Raw genomic sequence first — 16,857 nt, forward strand, 5'->3', positions numbered from 1 at the left:
GTGTCTGTGGTGGAGGAAATACATGAAATCTAGGATGAAATGTTCCTTGTATGAAAGCCTTTACTTGGGTGGTGGGCAGGATGGTGTTTATGGAGGACATGGGCAGGGCTCTTGGACATGTTCACCACGCTTGCTATAACCTGCAATGTCATTGGAGGGAGGGCCATTGGTGTCTCTGGAGTAGTGGGAACTATAGTTGTTTGTGGAGGCAGGAGCTTGTCTGTGTTAGTGGACACCATGCCACATACACATATACATATTTTCACTTTTATTATGTGTATATGAGATTTTGGAGGTGGCTGCTGTTTACATTGCCAGTTGTAAACAGGCACTTGGCTGAAGTAATCTCAACATGGAAGACATACATATTTTCACTTTAATTATATGTAAGGAAGATGTGCAAAATATCTATTCATACCCCAGGATTCCATAGCATTGAGCCTTGGCAGTTCAAGTGGTGTAACACTGCGTTAATTCTATGGTGTATATGGCACCGTACGCATCACGTTTGCTGCACCTTAAAGCAGATAATGAAATGAACATAGAAAAGTAAATATCAGCAGGCTCCCTTGCCCAATTTCCTGCCATTTGAGATAAAGACACCAGATGGGTTATGGATATTTGCTCCCAGGTCTGGAAAGGAAAGAGATTATTAATAAAGAGATTATTGGTTTTGAAACAAACAACCCAGAGAGAACAACCGGGGACATTTCCTTTGCCGTGTCGAGCAAGAAACGGTTGGACGACCCATTGTCGGCTCAGAAATCAGAAAATAGCTCTTCTGTTTTAGGTCTGGTGTGGCCGCATCTCCTCCTGAAGATCTTTCCGCCTGTCCTTTGGCCCAATTCTATCCTTGGTGGGTTTCAAGGGGCTCTTTGATTGTATATGAACTATAAATCCCAGCAACTACAACTCCTAAATGCCAAGGTCTGTTTCCCCCAAACTCCACCAGTGTTCCCATTTGGGCATATTGAGTCTTCGCGCCAAGTTTGGTCCAGATCCATCGTTGTTTGGAATCTACAGGAGGTGAACTACAACTCCCAAACTCAAGGTCAAGGCCCACCAAACCCTTCCAGTGTTTTCTGCTGTTCGTGGGAGTTCTGTGTGCCAAGTTTGGTTCAATTCCACTGTTGGTGGAATTCAGAATGCTCTTTGATTGAAAGGGTACTATAAATCCCAGCAACTACAACTCCCTAATGTCAAGGTCTATTTTCCCCAAACTCCACTAGTGTACTTGGTGGGCGTTCTTTCAAAATTGTAATCTTGTTTCCTTTATATCGGATGGAGTTTTTACTGCTACTCTTTAAAACCTCTTCTCGACATCCTCTTTTGGTGAACTGTCCTATTGTATCTCTTGCAACTTGATTTTTTTTTTTTGGGAGAAGTTTGTTGTGATCCTAAAGACTCTCATCAGTTCTTTGGATCAAATCAGCTAGGAGTTGGGTCACAACCTATATATATATACATGTAATGTTCGTTTTACTATGGACTAAACAACAAAACCACTGAACCAAATCACACCAAATTTGGCCACAAATGACATAGTCATCCAAAATATGTCTTTCAATCAAAAAAACCTAGAAAAATATTCCAAATTACAGAGGATGTGGAAGAGCCTTTCTCCCCCTAACTGCCAGTTAGAAAGGTAGGCTCCTATAAAATACAGATTATCTGATTTGAACTAGATTATCTGGCAGTGTAGACTCAAGGTCCTTCCACACAGCTATATTACCCATTTATAATCTTATATTATCTGCTTTGAACTGGATTATCTTGAGTCCACACTGCCATATAATCCACTTCAGTGTGGATTTTATACAGCTGTGTAGAAGGGGCCTCATATCATCCACTTCTAAGCAGATAATATAGGATTATAAATATAATATGAAATAATTACTGTGGTATAATAATACGGAACAATATAAGCTCTAAAACCAGGACAGTCAATAAAGAGCAACACTCTGAAAGCAGGGGGATTGGGAATTCCAGAAAGGAAACAACCAGGGCCAGCTAACACTTCCCAACAAAGGATTTTCCCCAGGCAGGAAGCAGCCAGGCTTTGAAGCTGCAAGGCCACAAAATGCTAATCAAGGTGGCTAATTGCAGCATTCATACAGGAGGCTATTCAAACTGGCCAACCAAGGATCCCGCAAGGTAGAAAGTGGCCAGGCTTGCAAGCAGCAAGGCTATTCAGTGCTGTTCATCCTGGCCAACCAAGATTTCCCCTCGGTGTTCCTTATTCTAATTTGGCACTCTAGTTCTTTTTGTTCAGTTCTTTCTTGTCTGGCTTCTAATTTAGGCATATTCCTAGGATCAAAGGCACAGCATCAGAATGCTTGTTGGAACACAAATCCTATCATCCCCTACCTTTAGCTCCACTGGCTAGGACCAATGGGACTCCGAATCTGGGGAAGGCAATCCATCCCTCACTTGTGCGTCTAATAAAACGCAATGGCTCTAATTTGTAAATTAAACATTATCTCTTATCATCCAACTGCCATTGAGCTCCGCCACCCCATTCTCCCCTGTCCCATATGTTCTGGTCTGCCAAAACAAGAGCAGAAGCCAACAGCTTGGGGTTAATACCACAGTCTGGGAATGCGCTGCTCCAATCTGCCTCTTCTCGCCTGCAAATATCTCACTGAGTCAGAAAACCGAGGCACTTTTGCCTCGTGCTGCTTACATCTCCCTTTTAACACCTTGCCATCAAAACAAGGTATTTAAGGGGGATGAGCTGTCCCGGCACTTCGGATCACGGGGAGCAGCAGATGTCGAGAGCGTTGCTCAAGAGCCGAGCACGGTATCGGGAGCAGCGGGGGAGGCTTCCAATTGCCTCTTTCGGGCGTTCCCCCCCCCCCCCCCCCATGTCGAGATTTGAGATATTGTTGCATAAACAGATTACAAAATCCCATGGAAGGCTGGCTAAGCAGCACCACTCACGAGAGGCCTAGCTCATGTTATTAGAAAAGAAATGAAACATTCGGATGTGGCCTGAAGGCATTTGTCTTGCAATCCTGCATCCTATGGAATGGAATCATGAGTCCTGTGGGCTCCAAGGGACCGCAGGAACATTCAGACACTAGTGATGTGCATGGTATTTGTTTCATCTGTTTCATTCGTCTATTCCAGTGATTCTCAAAGTGGGCGCTACCACCCCCTGGTGGGCACTGCAGTGATTCAGGGGGGCGGTGATGGCACCTATTAGGACAAGGGGCGGGGCCAGGGGAGGAGCGTGGCTTCTTCCCAAGAGCCCAAGACAGGGCGGAGAATCTATACCTCTCCTGAGGCACTTGTTGGGACACAGAGGGTGGAGCTAGGGTAGGGGGCGGGGCCTCATTCCAAGAGCCCGAGACAGGGCTGAGCCTCTATACCTCTCCTGAGAGGTCTTTTAGGACTAAAGGGCGGGGCTGGGGTGAGGGCGGAGCCTCTTCCCAAGAGCGCAAGACAGGGCGGAGAATCTATACCTCTCCTGAGGCACTTGTTGGGACACAGAGGGTGGAGCTAGGGTAGGGGGCGGGGCCTCATTCCAAGAGCCCGAGACAGGGCTGAGCCTCTATACCTCTCCTGAGAGGTCTTTTAGGACTAAAGGGCGGGGCTGGGGTGAGGGCGGAGCCTCTTCCCAAGAGCGCAAGACAGGGCTGAGAATCTATACCTCTCCTGAGAGGCCTTTTAGGACTAAAGGGCGGGGCTGGGGTGAGGGCGGGGCCTCTTCCCAAGAGCCCACGACAGGGCTGAGAATCTATACCTCTCCTGAGGCGCTTGTTGGGACACAGAGGGTGGAGCTAGGGTAGGGGGCAGGGCCTCTTCCCAAGAATGCGAGACAGGGCTGAGCCTCTATATACCTCCCCTGAGGTGCTTGTTAGAACATGGGGGTGGGGTATAGAGGTTCAGCCCCATCAGGCACTTGGGAAGAGGCCCCGCCCCCTCTTCTAGCTCCGCCTCCTGTGTCATGGCAGGCGCTGCAGGACAGGGATAGAAGCTCAGCCCTGCCTCAGAGCTCGTAACTCCGCCCATTCCAGTCCTGGCTGCCCATTTGTGGCTCTGCCCACCTCTCCCTCCCAGCCCTGCATCTTGGACTGGTGAGAGGCTCAGCCCCGGCCTCTTGAGCAGGAGCCACACCCAACCCTCTAAGCCACGCCCACCCTTCCAGGAGGCGCTGAGTAATATTTTTCTGGAAAGGGGGCGGTAGGCCAAAAGTTTGGGAACCACTGGTCTATTTGTTTAGTGTCGTCCGTTTGGATGCACGAAACGAAAGATGCCATTTGCGGACGAAACCAAAGGCAACACGAAAGACAAAGCTGCACAGTCACTGTGTTTGCTTTCATTTTCCTTTTGTTTCGGGCTGCGTGTCAGTGAGCAGGTACTGACAAAGAGCTGCTTCCCCATGAGAGCTGATGTGTGCCAATGGGTGTTAATAATAATGTTAATATTAATAACAATAGTTACTCTGAGACCCTAAGCTGAGTCTGAGGGAGGTCTGCTTCCCCATGACAGCTGATGTGTGCCAATGGGTGTTAATATTAATATTAATAACAATAGTTACTCTGGGACCCTAAGCTGAGTCTGAGGGAGGTCTGCTTCCCCGTGACAGCTGATGTGTGCCAATGGGTGTTAATATTAATATTAATAACAATAGTTACTCTGGGACCCTAAGCTGAGTCTGAGGGAGGTCTGCTTCCCCATGACAGCTGATGTGTGCCAATGGGTGTTAATATTAATATTAATAACAATAATTACTCTGGGACCCTAAGCTGAGTCTGAGGGAGGTCTGCTTCCCCGTGACAGCTGATGTGTGCCAATGGGTGTTAATATTAATATTAATAACAATAATTACTCTGGGACCCTAAGCTGAGTCTGAGGGAGGTCTGCTTCCCCGTGACAGCTGATGTGTGCCAATGGGTGTTAATATTAATATTAATAACAATAATTACTCTGGGACCCTAAGCTGAGTCTGAGGGAGGTCTGCTTCCCCGTGACAGCTGATGTGTGCCAATGGGTGTTAATATTAATATTAATAACAATAATTACTCTGGGACCCTAAGCTGAGTCTGAGGGAGGTCTGCTTCCCCGTGACAGCTGATGTGTGCCAATGGGTGTTAATATTAATATTAATAACAATAATTACTCTGGGACCCTAAGCTGAGTCTGAGGGAGGTCTGCTTCCCCATGACAGCCCAGAAAACACACAACAACCCAGTTCCAGATCTGTTTTTCTGTTGAGGCTTACTTCAATGACTATATTTGAATCCAGGCTCCAGCACGTTTCGACTTACATTCAGTTGAAATGACCTTTAGAGAATGTAGCTTCGTTTGCTATGCAAGGAAAAGAATCTCTTTTCAAAAAAATACCATGACATTTATGCCTCAACAAAGGGAGATCTTCAGCTAGGATGCAAATTTAATTTGAAAAGGGCTTTTGGTGCTTTCGCCTGTATGGGCAATTAGGTTCCATTATGAATATGTCATAGAGATGTTCCAACGGTGGCATATTTTTCCCGGCTTTCCGGGGTTACCACTTACTCAAGGAAACGAAACACCTGGAAATGCCAACGGATGACAAGGGAATCGCCAGCTTTGACCTTGGACAGTGCATTTCGGTTCCATCAAGAGCCAAAGTAAATGAAAATTCAAAATATTGAGTGGGATTGTGAGCTAAACCGCACACAGTTACTAGAGTTGTGTGTGGTATTTGTTTCATCTGTTTCATTTGTCTATTCATTTAGTATCATCCTTCTGGATGCACGAAACAAAAGATGCCATTTTTGGACGAAACGAAAGGCGACACGAAAGAGAAAGCTGCACGGTAACCGATCGTGCTTGCTTTAGTTGTCTTTTGTTTTGGGCTGTGTAACAATACTGACAGAGGTCTGCTTTCCCCATGACATCTGATGTGTACCAATGGGTATTATTATTATTAATAATAATAATAATAATAATAATAGTAATAACAACAAGAACAATAGTTACTCTGGGACCCTAAACTGAGGCTGAGAGAGGTCTGCTTCCCTGAGAGTTGATGTGTACCAATGGGTGTTAATATTAATATTAATAACAATAGTTACTCTGGGACCCTAAGCTGAGTCTGAGAGAGGTCTGCTTCCCCATGACATCTGATGTGTGCTAATGGCTGTTAATATTAATATTAATAACAATAGTTACTCTGGGACCTTAGGCTGAGTCTGAGAGAGGTCTGCTTCCCCATGACATCTGATGTGTACCAATGGGTGTTAATAATAATATTAATACTAATAACAATAGTAACTCTGGGACTCTAAGCTGGGTCTGAGAGAGGGTTGCTTCCCTGTGAGAGCTGATGTGTACCAATGGGTGTTAATATTAATATTAATAACAATACTTACTCTGGGACCCTAAGCTGAGTCTGAGAGAGGTCTGCTTTCCCATGACAGCTGATGTGTGCCAATGGGTGTTAATATTAATATAATATTATTAATAACAATAGTACTCTGGGGCAGACCCAATGTTTAAAAAGTTTGTGGGCTAAAAGGTGTCAAAATGTCCTCTGTTTGTGGCGATTTTCACCCCTGAGCCTTGGAAGCCCCCCCTCTTTGCCAGCAATTGTCCAAAAATTTTCATTTTTTTCGGACGCAAAATGAAAATTCTATTAATATATGCGCCCCATTTTCGGAAACGGGGATGAAAACGAAACTGAGATAAAATGAATGAAACTAAACAAAACGAACAGCGATTCCATACAAATGCACACAACTAATAGTTACACACTCCCGTCCACCTGCTGAAATTTCACTCTTTTCACGCTGCGACTTTCTAAACCCCTCTGGGACCTTTATGTGAAATGTTTTTAAAAATCACTATAATTAGCAATGAAGCCAATAAATGCATAAATTGGGAGCTGTGTTATTGATTTGGAAGACTTCTATTTCAAATATTTATGTATCGGGGCAGAAGCTGGAGCCCGCAAGCAAGAATCAATAATCTCTGTGTTTACCCTTCGGCTAGCTAATCATTAACAGCGGTGTATGTCGAATCGTTCTTGCATTTCAACCATTAACAAAATAATGTGTGTGTCTCTGTAATGCTGTGTCGGGGAAAGAAATCTCGCCTGACAAAAGCAACAAAGGCCTGCTAAACAAAACCATAAGGAATCCCTCGACAAGGGAAGGACTAGCATTGTAGTCTTTGGAAATCATACAATCATAACCAAACTGATTTGTAATAATAATAATAATAATGATAATAATAATAATAATAATAATAATAATAATAATAATAATAATTTATTTATATTCCGCCCTATCTCCCCAAGGGGACTCAGGGCGGATCAGAGTACACATACTGTGTACACACACTGTACATGCTTATGCCGGGAGCAAGGCGGGACATAGAGTGATTGCCCCGATCCTCCTTCCCTGATCCTCTTGGCATTATGGCAGGAGGGAGGAGGCCGAGGCAGGTGGCCGCTGAGAATGCTCCAGAGGGCTCTCAGCCACCGCGTGTCGTCCTTGAGCTGTCCTCCCGGCATAAGGATGGGGCCACTTGCACCGTCTTTATGCCGGGAAGAAGGTGGGACATGCAGTGACTGCCCTGATCCTCCTTCCCTGATCCTTCTCTTGGCATTATGCTAGGAGGGAGGAGGACGAGACAGGCGGCAGCTGAGAATGCTCCAGAGGGCTCTCAGCCACCACGTGCCGTCCTCGAGCTGTCCTCCCGGCATAAGGATGGGGCCACTTGCCCTGTCTTAATGCCGGGAAGAAGGTGGGACATGCAGTGACTGCCCTGATTCTCCTTCCCTGATCCTCTTGGCATTATTTCAGGAGGGAGGAGGACGAGACAGGCAGCAGCTGAGAATGCTCGAGAGGGCTCTCAGCTACCGCGTGTCGTCCTCGAGCTGTCCTCCCGGTGTAAGGATGGGGCCACTTGCACCATCTTTATGCCGGGAAGAAGGTGGGACATGCAGTGACTGCCCTGATCCTCTTTCCCTGATCCTCTTGGCATTATGTCAGGAGGGAGGAGGATGAGACAGGCGGCAGCTGAGAATGCTCCAGAGGGCTCTTAGCCACCACGTGCCGTCCTCAAGCTGTCCTCCCGGCATAAGGATGGGGCCACTTGCACCGTCTTTATGCTGGGAGGAAGGCGGGACACATGGTGACTGCCCTGCTCCTCCTCCCTGATCCTTTTGGCATTATGCCAGGAGGGAGGAGGACGAGACAGGCGGCGACTAAGAATGCTCCAGGGACTCTCTGCCATCGCGTGCCGTCCTCAAGTTGTCCTCCCGGCAAAAGGATGGGGCCACTTGCACTGTGTTTATGTTGGGAGGAAGGCAGAACATGTGGTGCCTGCCGCGATCCTCCTCCCTGATCCTCTTGGCATTATGCAAGGCGGGAGGACAAGACAGGTGGTGGCTGAGAATGCTCCAGAGGGCTCTCAGTCACCGCGTGCTGTCCTCCCGGCAAAAGGATGGGGCCACTTGCACAATCTTTATGCCGGGAAGAAGGTGGGACATGCAGTGACTGCCCTGATCCTCCTTCCCTGATCCTCTTGGCATTATGTCAGGAGGGAGGAGGATGAGGCAGGTGGTCGCTGAGAATGCTCCAGAGGGCTCTCAGCCACCGTGTGCCGTCCTCGAGCTGTCCTCCCGGCAAGTGGTCCGTGGTCAAAAAAGGTTGGGAACCACTGGAGAGGTCTAGATTGCTGTCCGGTTCTCTTTCTTTGGACACCTTCAGAATGAGGTTGGATAGCTGTCTTCTTGGGATGTTGTTACTGCATTGCCTGCATTGAACAGAGGCTTCCAACGTTATGATTCTGTTCTGAGAGTCTATGGATGCATCTAGACTGCAGAATCAAGCCAATTTGACACCACTTGAGCAGCCATGGCTCAATGCTTTTCCAACCTGGGGATGCTGCTGTCCAGCTCTATCTCACAGGGCCACATGGTCTCCATCCTTGATGCAACGTCTCCGCCCTACAAATACGTAAACATGCCTATCATGTTCCCCTTTGGCCTTGTCTTCTATAAACTAAACATCTCCAGATCCTCATGCTTCTGTACCTTACATCACTTATCTCCCTTTCAGATTGTCCATTCTAGACAATCTTATAAGACCATAGATAAGCAAAGAGACCCCCAAAGACCATCTAGATCAGGGGTCCCCAAACTAAGGCCCGGGGGCCAGAAGCGGCCCTCCAAGGTAATTTACCTGGCCCCCGCCCTCATTTAGTCCAATCCCCTTCTGCCTTTGTGCACCAAAAGCATAAACAAAGCACCCCTGACAGATGGCCACCCAGCCTCAATGTTAATAATAATAATAATAATAATAATAATAATAATAATAATAATAATAATAATAATAATAAAGAGGGCTGTAAGAGACCCCTTGGGCCGTTTAGTCCAATCCTGCCTTTGTGCACCAAAAGCACAAGCAAAGCACCCCTGACAGATGGCCACCCAGCCTCAATGTTAATAATAATGATGATGATGATGATGATGATGATGATGATGGTTGGAAGAGAAGAAGAGACCCCTTTGGTCATTTAGCCCAACCCCCTTCTGCCCTTGTGCCATGGGGGCCGGATAAATGGCTTTGATGGGCCGCATCCGTCCCCCGGGCCTTAGTTTGGGGACCCCTGATCTAGACGATCTCATAAGGCCATAAGTAAGCAAAGAGACCTTCAAAGACCATCTAGATGATCTCATAAGGCCATAAGTAAGCAAAGAGACCTCCAAAGACCATCTAGATGATCTCATAAGGCCATAAGTAAGCAAAGAGACCGTCAAAGACCATCTAGACGATCTCATAAGGCCATAAGTAAGCAGAGACCTTCAAAGACCATCTAGACGATCTCATAAGGCCATAAGTAAGCAAAGAGACCTTCAAAGACCATCTAGACGATCTCATAAGGCCATAAGTAAGCAAAGAGACCTTCAATGACCATCTAGACGATCTCATAAGGCCATAAGTAAGCAAAGAGACCTTCAATGACCATTTAGACGATCTCATAAAGCCATAAGTAAGCAAAGAGACCTCCAAAGACCAGGTAGACTTAGGTCAACCCTAAGTCTAAAGTTTAGGACAGGGGCCTTAGTTTGGGGACTCCTGGTCCATATTCTTAAGGCGGTGTAGCTTGGTGTTAGGTACTGAGTGTGGAATAGTCCGTTGCCCTTTCCCGTACATCTGACAGTCATGGAAGACAAGGAGTGGTAAGAAGAGAGGATGGACCTCCTCCTTAACTTTTGAAAACTCATAACATTTTGGAGAGACTGGGAGGGAACTGGCGGGAAGTGTGAAGGCCACGTCAAGAAAAGAAGAACAATGACCTTTTGTTCTGACTATCTGTGAGGAACGGGAGCCATAAACTACAGACGCCCAGAGCTATCCAGGTGCATCACGTTGACAAATCAGTTCGGGCTTCGGTGATTTCGAGGGTCACGTTTCCCCACGGACAGATTGTCCTTGAGAGCAAGTTCAGGTGGACCTCCCGTCATGAGCAATTGAAGATCCCATCAGGTCTGCTCTCCTGTGTATACAATTCCTTTCGAAAACAAAACTCGGACTTGAGCAAACACATTGACTGTGGACTCTGCGAGACAAACCTTCTGTTTTTCGTTAATGATTGACGGGACCTGGCCCTGAGCATTCTGAACTCCACCAACGATGGACCTGGAACTCACTTCACACACAGAAACCCCATGACTAACAAAAAATACTGGAGGTCTTTGGAGGGATTGATAGGAGTTGTAGTTCACCTACATCCAGAGAGCACTATGAACCCAAACAATGATGGATCTGGACCAAACTTGGCATGCATACCCAGTATGCCCAAATTTGAATACTGGTGGCTTTTGAGGGGAATTGTCCTGGACATTTTGGAGTTGTAGTTTCTGGGATGTATAGTTCACCTTCAATTGGTGAGCACTCTGAACTCCACCAAAGATTGAATTGGCCTAAACTTGGCACACAGAGTCGCCATAACCAACAAAAAATAGTGGAGGTCTTTGGGGAAAATTCTCCTTGATTTTGGGGAGTTGTAGTTCACCTACATCCAGAGAGCACCATGAACCCAAATACCGATGGATCTGGACCAAACTTGGCACATATCTCTGATATGACGAAATTTGATTACTGGAGGGGTTTGGGTTAGGGTTAGGGAACAGACCTTTCTTTCTGGGAGTTGTAGTTCACCCACAACCAAGGAAACTGTGACCTTCACTGATGATGGATCTGGATCAAACTTGGCACACAGAGCCCCCAGGACTCACTCAGCCTTCTGGAGGGGTTTGAGGGGACTGACTCACCAGAGTGGGAGTTGTAGTTCACCCTACAGCCAGAGAGTACACTGAACCCCACCCACGATGTATCCGGAGCAAACTTGTCCAACATAACAAATATTAAGTACTGATGGAGTTTCTGGGGGTTATCCTGACATGATGTCAGTTGTCGTCGATCCACAATCTTATGCATTTTATATATGTTGTAGCTTTTACGTTGCATTGTTTTTAATCTTGTGAGCCACTTCGGGTCTCAATACAACAACACAAGCAAGAATAATAATAACGTTCATGGAGTACTATATGCATTCAAAGCCAGATAATATAATATGCTTGATAATAATAATAATAATAATAACAACAACAACAACAACAACAACAACAACAACAACAACATTTATGGAGGACTATATGCATTCAAAGCCAGATAATATAATATGCTTGATAATAATAATAATAATAATAATAATAACAACAACAACAACAACAACAACAACAACAACAACATTTATGGAGAACTATATGCAGTCAAAGACATATAATATAATATAATCTATATATATAAAAGAGTGATGGCATCACGGCGATTCACAAAACAACAAAAGTACAGGCCCCCCAACCTCAAAATTTGACAACACAACCCATCATCCACGCCTCAAGGTTGATACAACAAAAAGAAAAGAAAAATAAAGTCCTAATTAGAGGGAGAGCAATAATTTTTTTATCCAATTGCTGCCAGTTTAGAGGGCTAATCTCTGCCCACTTGGTTGCCTAGCAACTGTCCCTTTCAGTTAGGGGACAGGCCGATTTAGGCCTCACTTAGACTTCTTCCACAGATTATCTAATTTGCACTGGATTATATGGCAGTGTAGACTCAAGGCCCTTCCACACAGCTATATAACCCATTTATAATCTTATATTATCTGCTTTGCACTGGATTATCTTGACTCCACACTGCCATATAATCCACTTCAGTGTGCATTTTATACAGCTGTGAAGAAGGGGCCTCATATAATCCAGTTCTAAGCAGATAATATAAGATTATAAATATACAGTAGAGTCTCACTTATCCAACATAAACAGGCCGGCAGAACGTTGGATAAGTGAATATGTTGGATAATAAGAAGGGATTCAGAAAAAGCCTATTAAACATCAAATTAGGTAATGATTATACAAATTAAGCACCAAAACATCATGTTATACAACAAATTGTATAACCCAATTCTGCCATGCAGGACACAAGCCAAGCACTCCCAACAGACGGTCACCCAGCCTCTCAATACTAATACAGTAGAGTCTAACTTATCCAAGCTAAACGGGCCAGCAGAAGCTTGGATAAGCGAATATCTTGGATAATAAGGAGGGATTAAGGAAAAGCCTATTGAACATCAAATTAGGTTATGATTTTACAAATTAAGCACCAAAACATGTTTGACAGAAAAAGTAGTTCAATACGCAGTAATGTTATGTTGTAATTACTGTATTTACGAATTTAGCACCAAAATATCACGATATATTGAAAATATTGACTACAAAAATGGCTTGGATAATCCAGAGGCTTGGATAAGCGAGGCTTGGATAAGTGAGACTCTACTGTACTAATAATAATAATAATAATAATAATAATAATAATAATAATAATAATAATATCATCATCATACAATCCTAAGGTTTGGAGTGACCCCTAAGGATCATCCACATCAACTTCCTTCTACCATGCAGGAGGACACAATCCAAGCACTTCTGACAGATGGCCATCCACCACTACCGCAACAATTTCTCACCAACACCACCAGACAACGCCACAGCAACGTGTGGCCGGGCACAGCTAGTATAATATAATATAATATAATATAATATAATTGATAATAATAATAATAATAACAACAACAACATTTATAAGGACTATATTCAGTCAAAGCCAGATAATATAATGTAATATAATTGATGATGATGATGATGATGATGATGATGATTATTATTTATGGAGGACTATATGCATTCAAAGACAGATAATATAATATAATATAATTAATAATAATAATAATAATAATAATAATAATAATAATAACAACATTTGTGGAGGACTATATGCATTCAAAGCCAGATAATATAATATAATATAATATAATATAATATAATATAATATAATATAATATAATATAATATAATATAATATAATATAATATAATTGATAGTTGGAGCCCCCGGTGGCACAGCGTGTTAAAGTGCTGAGCTGCTGAACTTGGGGACTGAAAGGTTGCAGGTTCCAATCCGGGGAGCGAAGTGAGCTCCTTTTGTCAGCTCCAGATTCTGCCAACCTAGCAGTTTGAAAATATGTAAATGTGAGTAGATCAATAGGTACTGCTCCGGCGGGAAGGTAACGGCGCTCCATGCAGTGGGCACATGACCTTGGAGGTGTCTATGGACAACGCCGGCCCTTCGGCTTCGAAATGGAGTTGAGCACCAACCCCCAGAATCGGACACAACTAGACTTAAACGTCAGGGGAAACTTTATAATATAATATAATATTATTATAATTGATAGTTCTAGTGATGCAACATCTTTACCCATTAAACAAAATTTCGCATCCTTGTCTGAAGCTACAAAGCAAGATCTGAGGACTGCTGTTTATTTTCACATCTGTAATTCTGGCTTCCGATAACTCTGCTTTATAAGCCATCCCTGTCCAGATGGCCCTCCGCGGCTTAATCTTGGGGGCTTTTCCCTATTTAAAATACAACCGTTGTGGGGAGCAGCTAACCCTTGCTTTTTCCAGAGACTTTGTTTGAATCTATTTATCGACACTGCATCTTATGCCATGCCCAGCATGACTAGGTAGGCAGATGGGCCGGGCGGCGAGAGGGAGGAGAGGAAAGATGGCACGAAGAAACCAATATGTTTGATTTCCATGACAACTCGGGCTCGGAAGTGGAAACGCACCGATGCCAAGGACTTTCAAGGAACCCTTTGAAACCGAACATAGAACCAGCCAAGATACACGGGAAATAACACCGGATGCTCTCGAGGAGGTTTTACGTTCTGTAGAAGGAGGAGAATTGGAAACTTCGTATTCTACCAAAGATCACTGGGTCTTTCCGGTTAGCGCACCCACTTTGTGTATTCTCAAATGTATTGTTTAAACGGATTACTTTGCAGTAAACCCAAGGAGGGGTGTGAGGATTTGTAAAAGGCAGCATGGTGTAATGGGTTGACTGGAAAGACATGTGTCAGCATGTTTATTTTTGACTCTATATACTCGTGAATGTGCATAATTATGACCAAGTTAACAACAAAACCACTAGGCCAAATCACACCAGATTTGGCCACAATACTCATCACTTTCCGAGGAGTGACCTTGCAGCTTCAAAGCCTGGCTGCTCCATACCTAGGGGAATCCTCTCTAGGATGAAGAAAACCCTACTTAGGACTACACCACAGCAACGCGTGGCCAGGCACAGCTAATCTATCTATCTATCTACAGTAGAGTCTCACTTATCCAACATTCTGGATTATCCAATGCATTTTTGTAGTCAATGTTTTCAATACATCATGATATTTTGGTGCTAAATTCGTAAATACAGTAATTACTACATAGCATTACTGCATATTGAACTACTTTTTCTGTCAAATTTGTTTTATAACATTTGCTTAATTTGTAAAATAATAACCTAATTTGATGTTTAATAGGCTTTTCCTTAATCCCTCCTTATTATCCAACATATTCGCTTATCCAACATTCTGCCAGCCCGTTTATGTTGGATAAGGGAGACTTTACTGTAGCTATGTAATGTACATAACTGGGACTGAGTTAACAACAAAACCACTGGGCCAAATCACACCAAATTTGGCCACAAAACTAATCACTTTCTAAGCTGAAGAGCCGGCATTCTTCGTAGACACCTCCAAGGTCATGTGGCCGACATACTATTTAGATATTATTTGCTCTTAAAAATGGTAAGAATTATTATTATCCATATTTTTCATCGTGTCAGAGGTGACTTGAGAACATACTGCAAGTTGCTTCTGGTGTAAGACAATTGGCTGTCGATAGAGACACTGCCCAGGGGACGCCCGGATGTGTTACCACTCTGCTGGGAGGCTTCTCTCATGTCCCCTCAAGCTAGAGCTGACAGATGGGAGCTCACTCCATCCTGTAGGAGCCCCTGGTGGCGCACTGGATTAAACCCTTATGCTGGCAGGACTGCTGACCCGAAGGTTGCCAGTTCGAATTCAACCCGGGGGGAGCATGGATGAGCTCCCTCTATCAGCTCTGGCTCCGTGTGGGGACGTGAGAGAAGCCTCCCACAACGATGGTCAAAACATCAAAACATCTCCAGATCGGCCAATTCTCTCACAGTTTCTCAAGTCACTCTTGCGGATTCGAACCGGCAACCTTAGGTCAGCAACCCAACCTTCAGATCAGCAGTCCAGCCGGTACAATGATGGGCAACCTTTTGCGCTTGGTGTGTCAAAATTCACCAAAAACCCTAGCATGACTTGGGTGGTGTGTCACTTCGAGAAAAAAAACATAATTTCGCAATATGTATATTTTAAATAACAAAAATGTATAATTGTAATATATATAACTGTATTTAATAAATCAAAAACTATTTACTACCATTATTTCCATGTACAACAATCTATGGTACTTCTTGCAGTTTCCATGCTGATTTCTCTCTGTTGTAGTTTCAATGTAGTCATGAATAATGAATAATATAATAATAATATAATAGGAATAATATAATAATCTACTACAATAATACAGTAGAGTCTCACTTATCCAACACTCGCTTATCCAACATTCTGGATTATCCAACACATTTTTGTAGTCAATGTTTTCAATAAACCATGATATTTTGGTGCTAAATTTGTAAATACAGTAATTACTACATAGCATTATTTCGTATTGAACTACTTTTTCTGTCAAATTTGTTGTATAACATGATGTTTGGGTGCTTAATTTGTAAAATCATAACCTAATTTGGTGTTTAATAGGCTTCTCCTTAATCTCTCCTTATTATCCAGCATATTTGCTTATCCAACATTCTGCCGGCCTGTTTATGTTGGATAAGTGAGACTCTACTGTATATCTATATATATAAAAGGGTAAGGAAATTTCGGCCTAGGACAAAACAACAAAACTACACATCCCAGAAACACTAAACTTGGCAGCACAACTCGTCATCCATGCCTCTACGTTCATACAACAAAAACAAAAGAAAAATAAAGTCCTAATTAGAGGGAGAGGAATAATTGTTTTTATCCAATTGCTGCCAGTTAGAAGGCTAAGCTCCGCCCACTTGGTCTCCTAGCAACCCACTCAGCCCAGGGGACAGGGAGAGTTAGGCCTCACTTAGGCCTCTTCCACAGATTATCTAATTTGCACTGGATTATATGGCAGTGTAGACTCAAGCCCCTTCCACACAGCTATATAAGCCATTTATAATGGACTTAATGTAAGGTAAAACCTTTACCCTTTACCTTAACTACCACCAATTCCTCAATACTTTTATTTCTCATACCACCATACTTCGCCACAGCAACGTGTGGCCGGGCACAGCTAGTATATATATAAATGTAATGTGCGTTTTTCCCATGGAGTAAACAA

General features: G+C 43.8%; 1 protein-coding gene across 4 annotated transcripts in view; it reads left to right on the top strand.

The window, feature by feature from the left end:
• rap1gap2 (RAP1 GTPase activating protein 2) overlaps nucleotides 1-16,857 on the top strand; it is a 173,809-nt gene that overhangs the window by 67,618 nt on the left and 89,334 nt on the right. The gene's annotated exons all lie outside the window — the stretch shown is intronic.

The sequence above is a fragment of the Anolis carolinensis genome, unplaced genomic scaffold, assembly GCF_035594765.1.
Source record: "Anolis carolinensis isolate JA03-04 unplaced genomic scaffold, rAnoCar3.1.pri scaffold_7, whole genome shotgun sequence".
Classification (NCBI taxonomy): domain Eukaryota; kingdom Metazoa; phylum Chordata; class Lepidosauria; order Squamata; family Dactyloidae; genus Anolis; species Anolis carolinensis.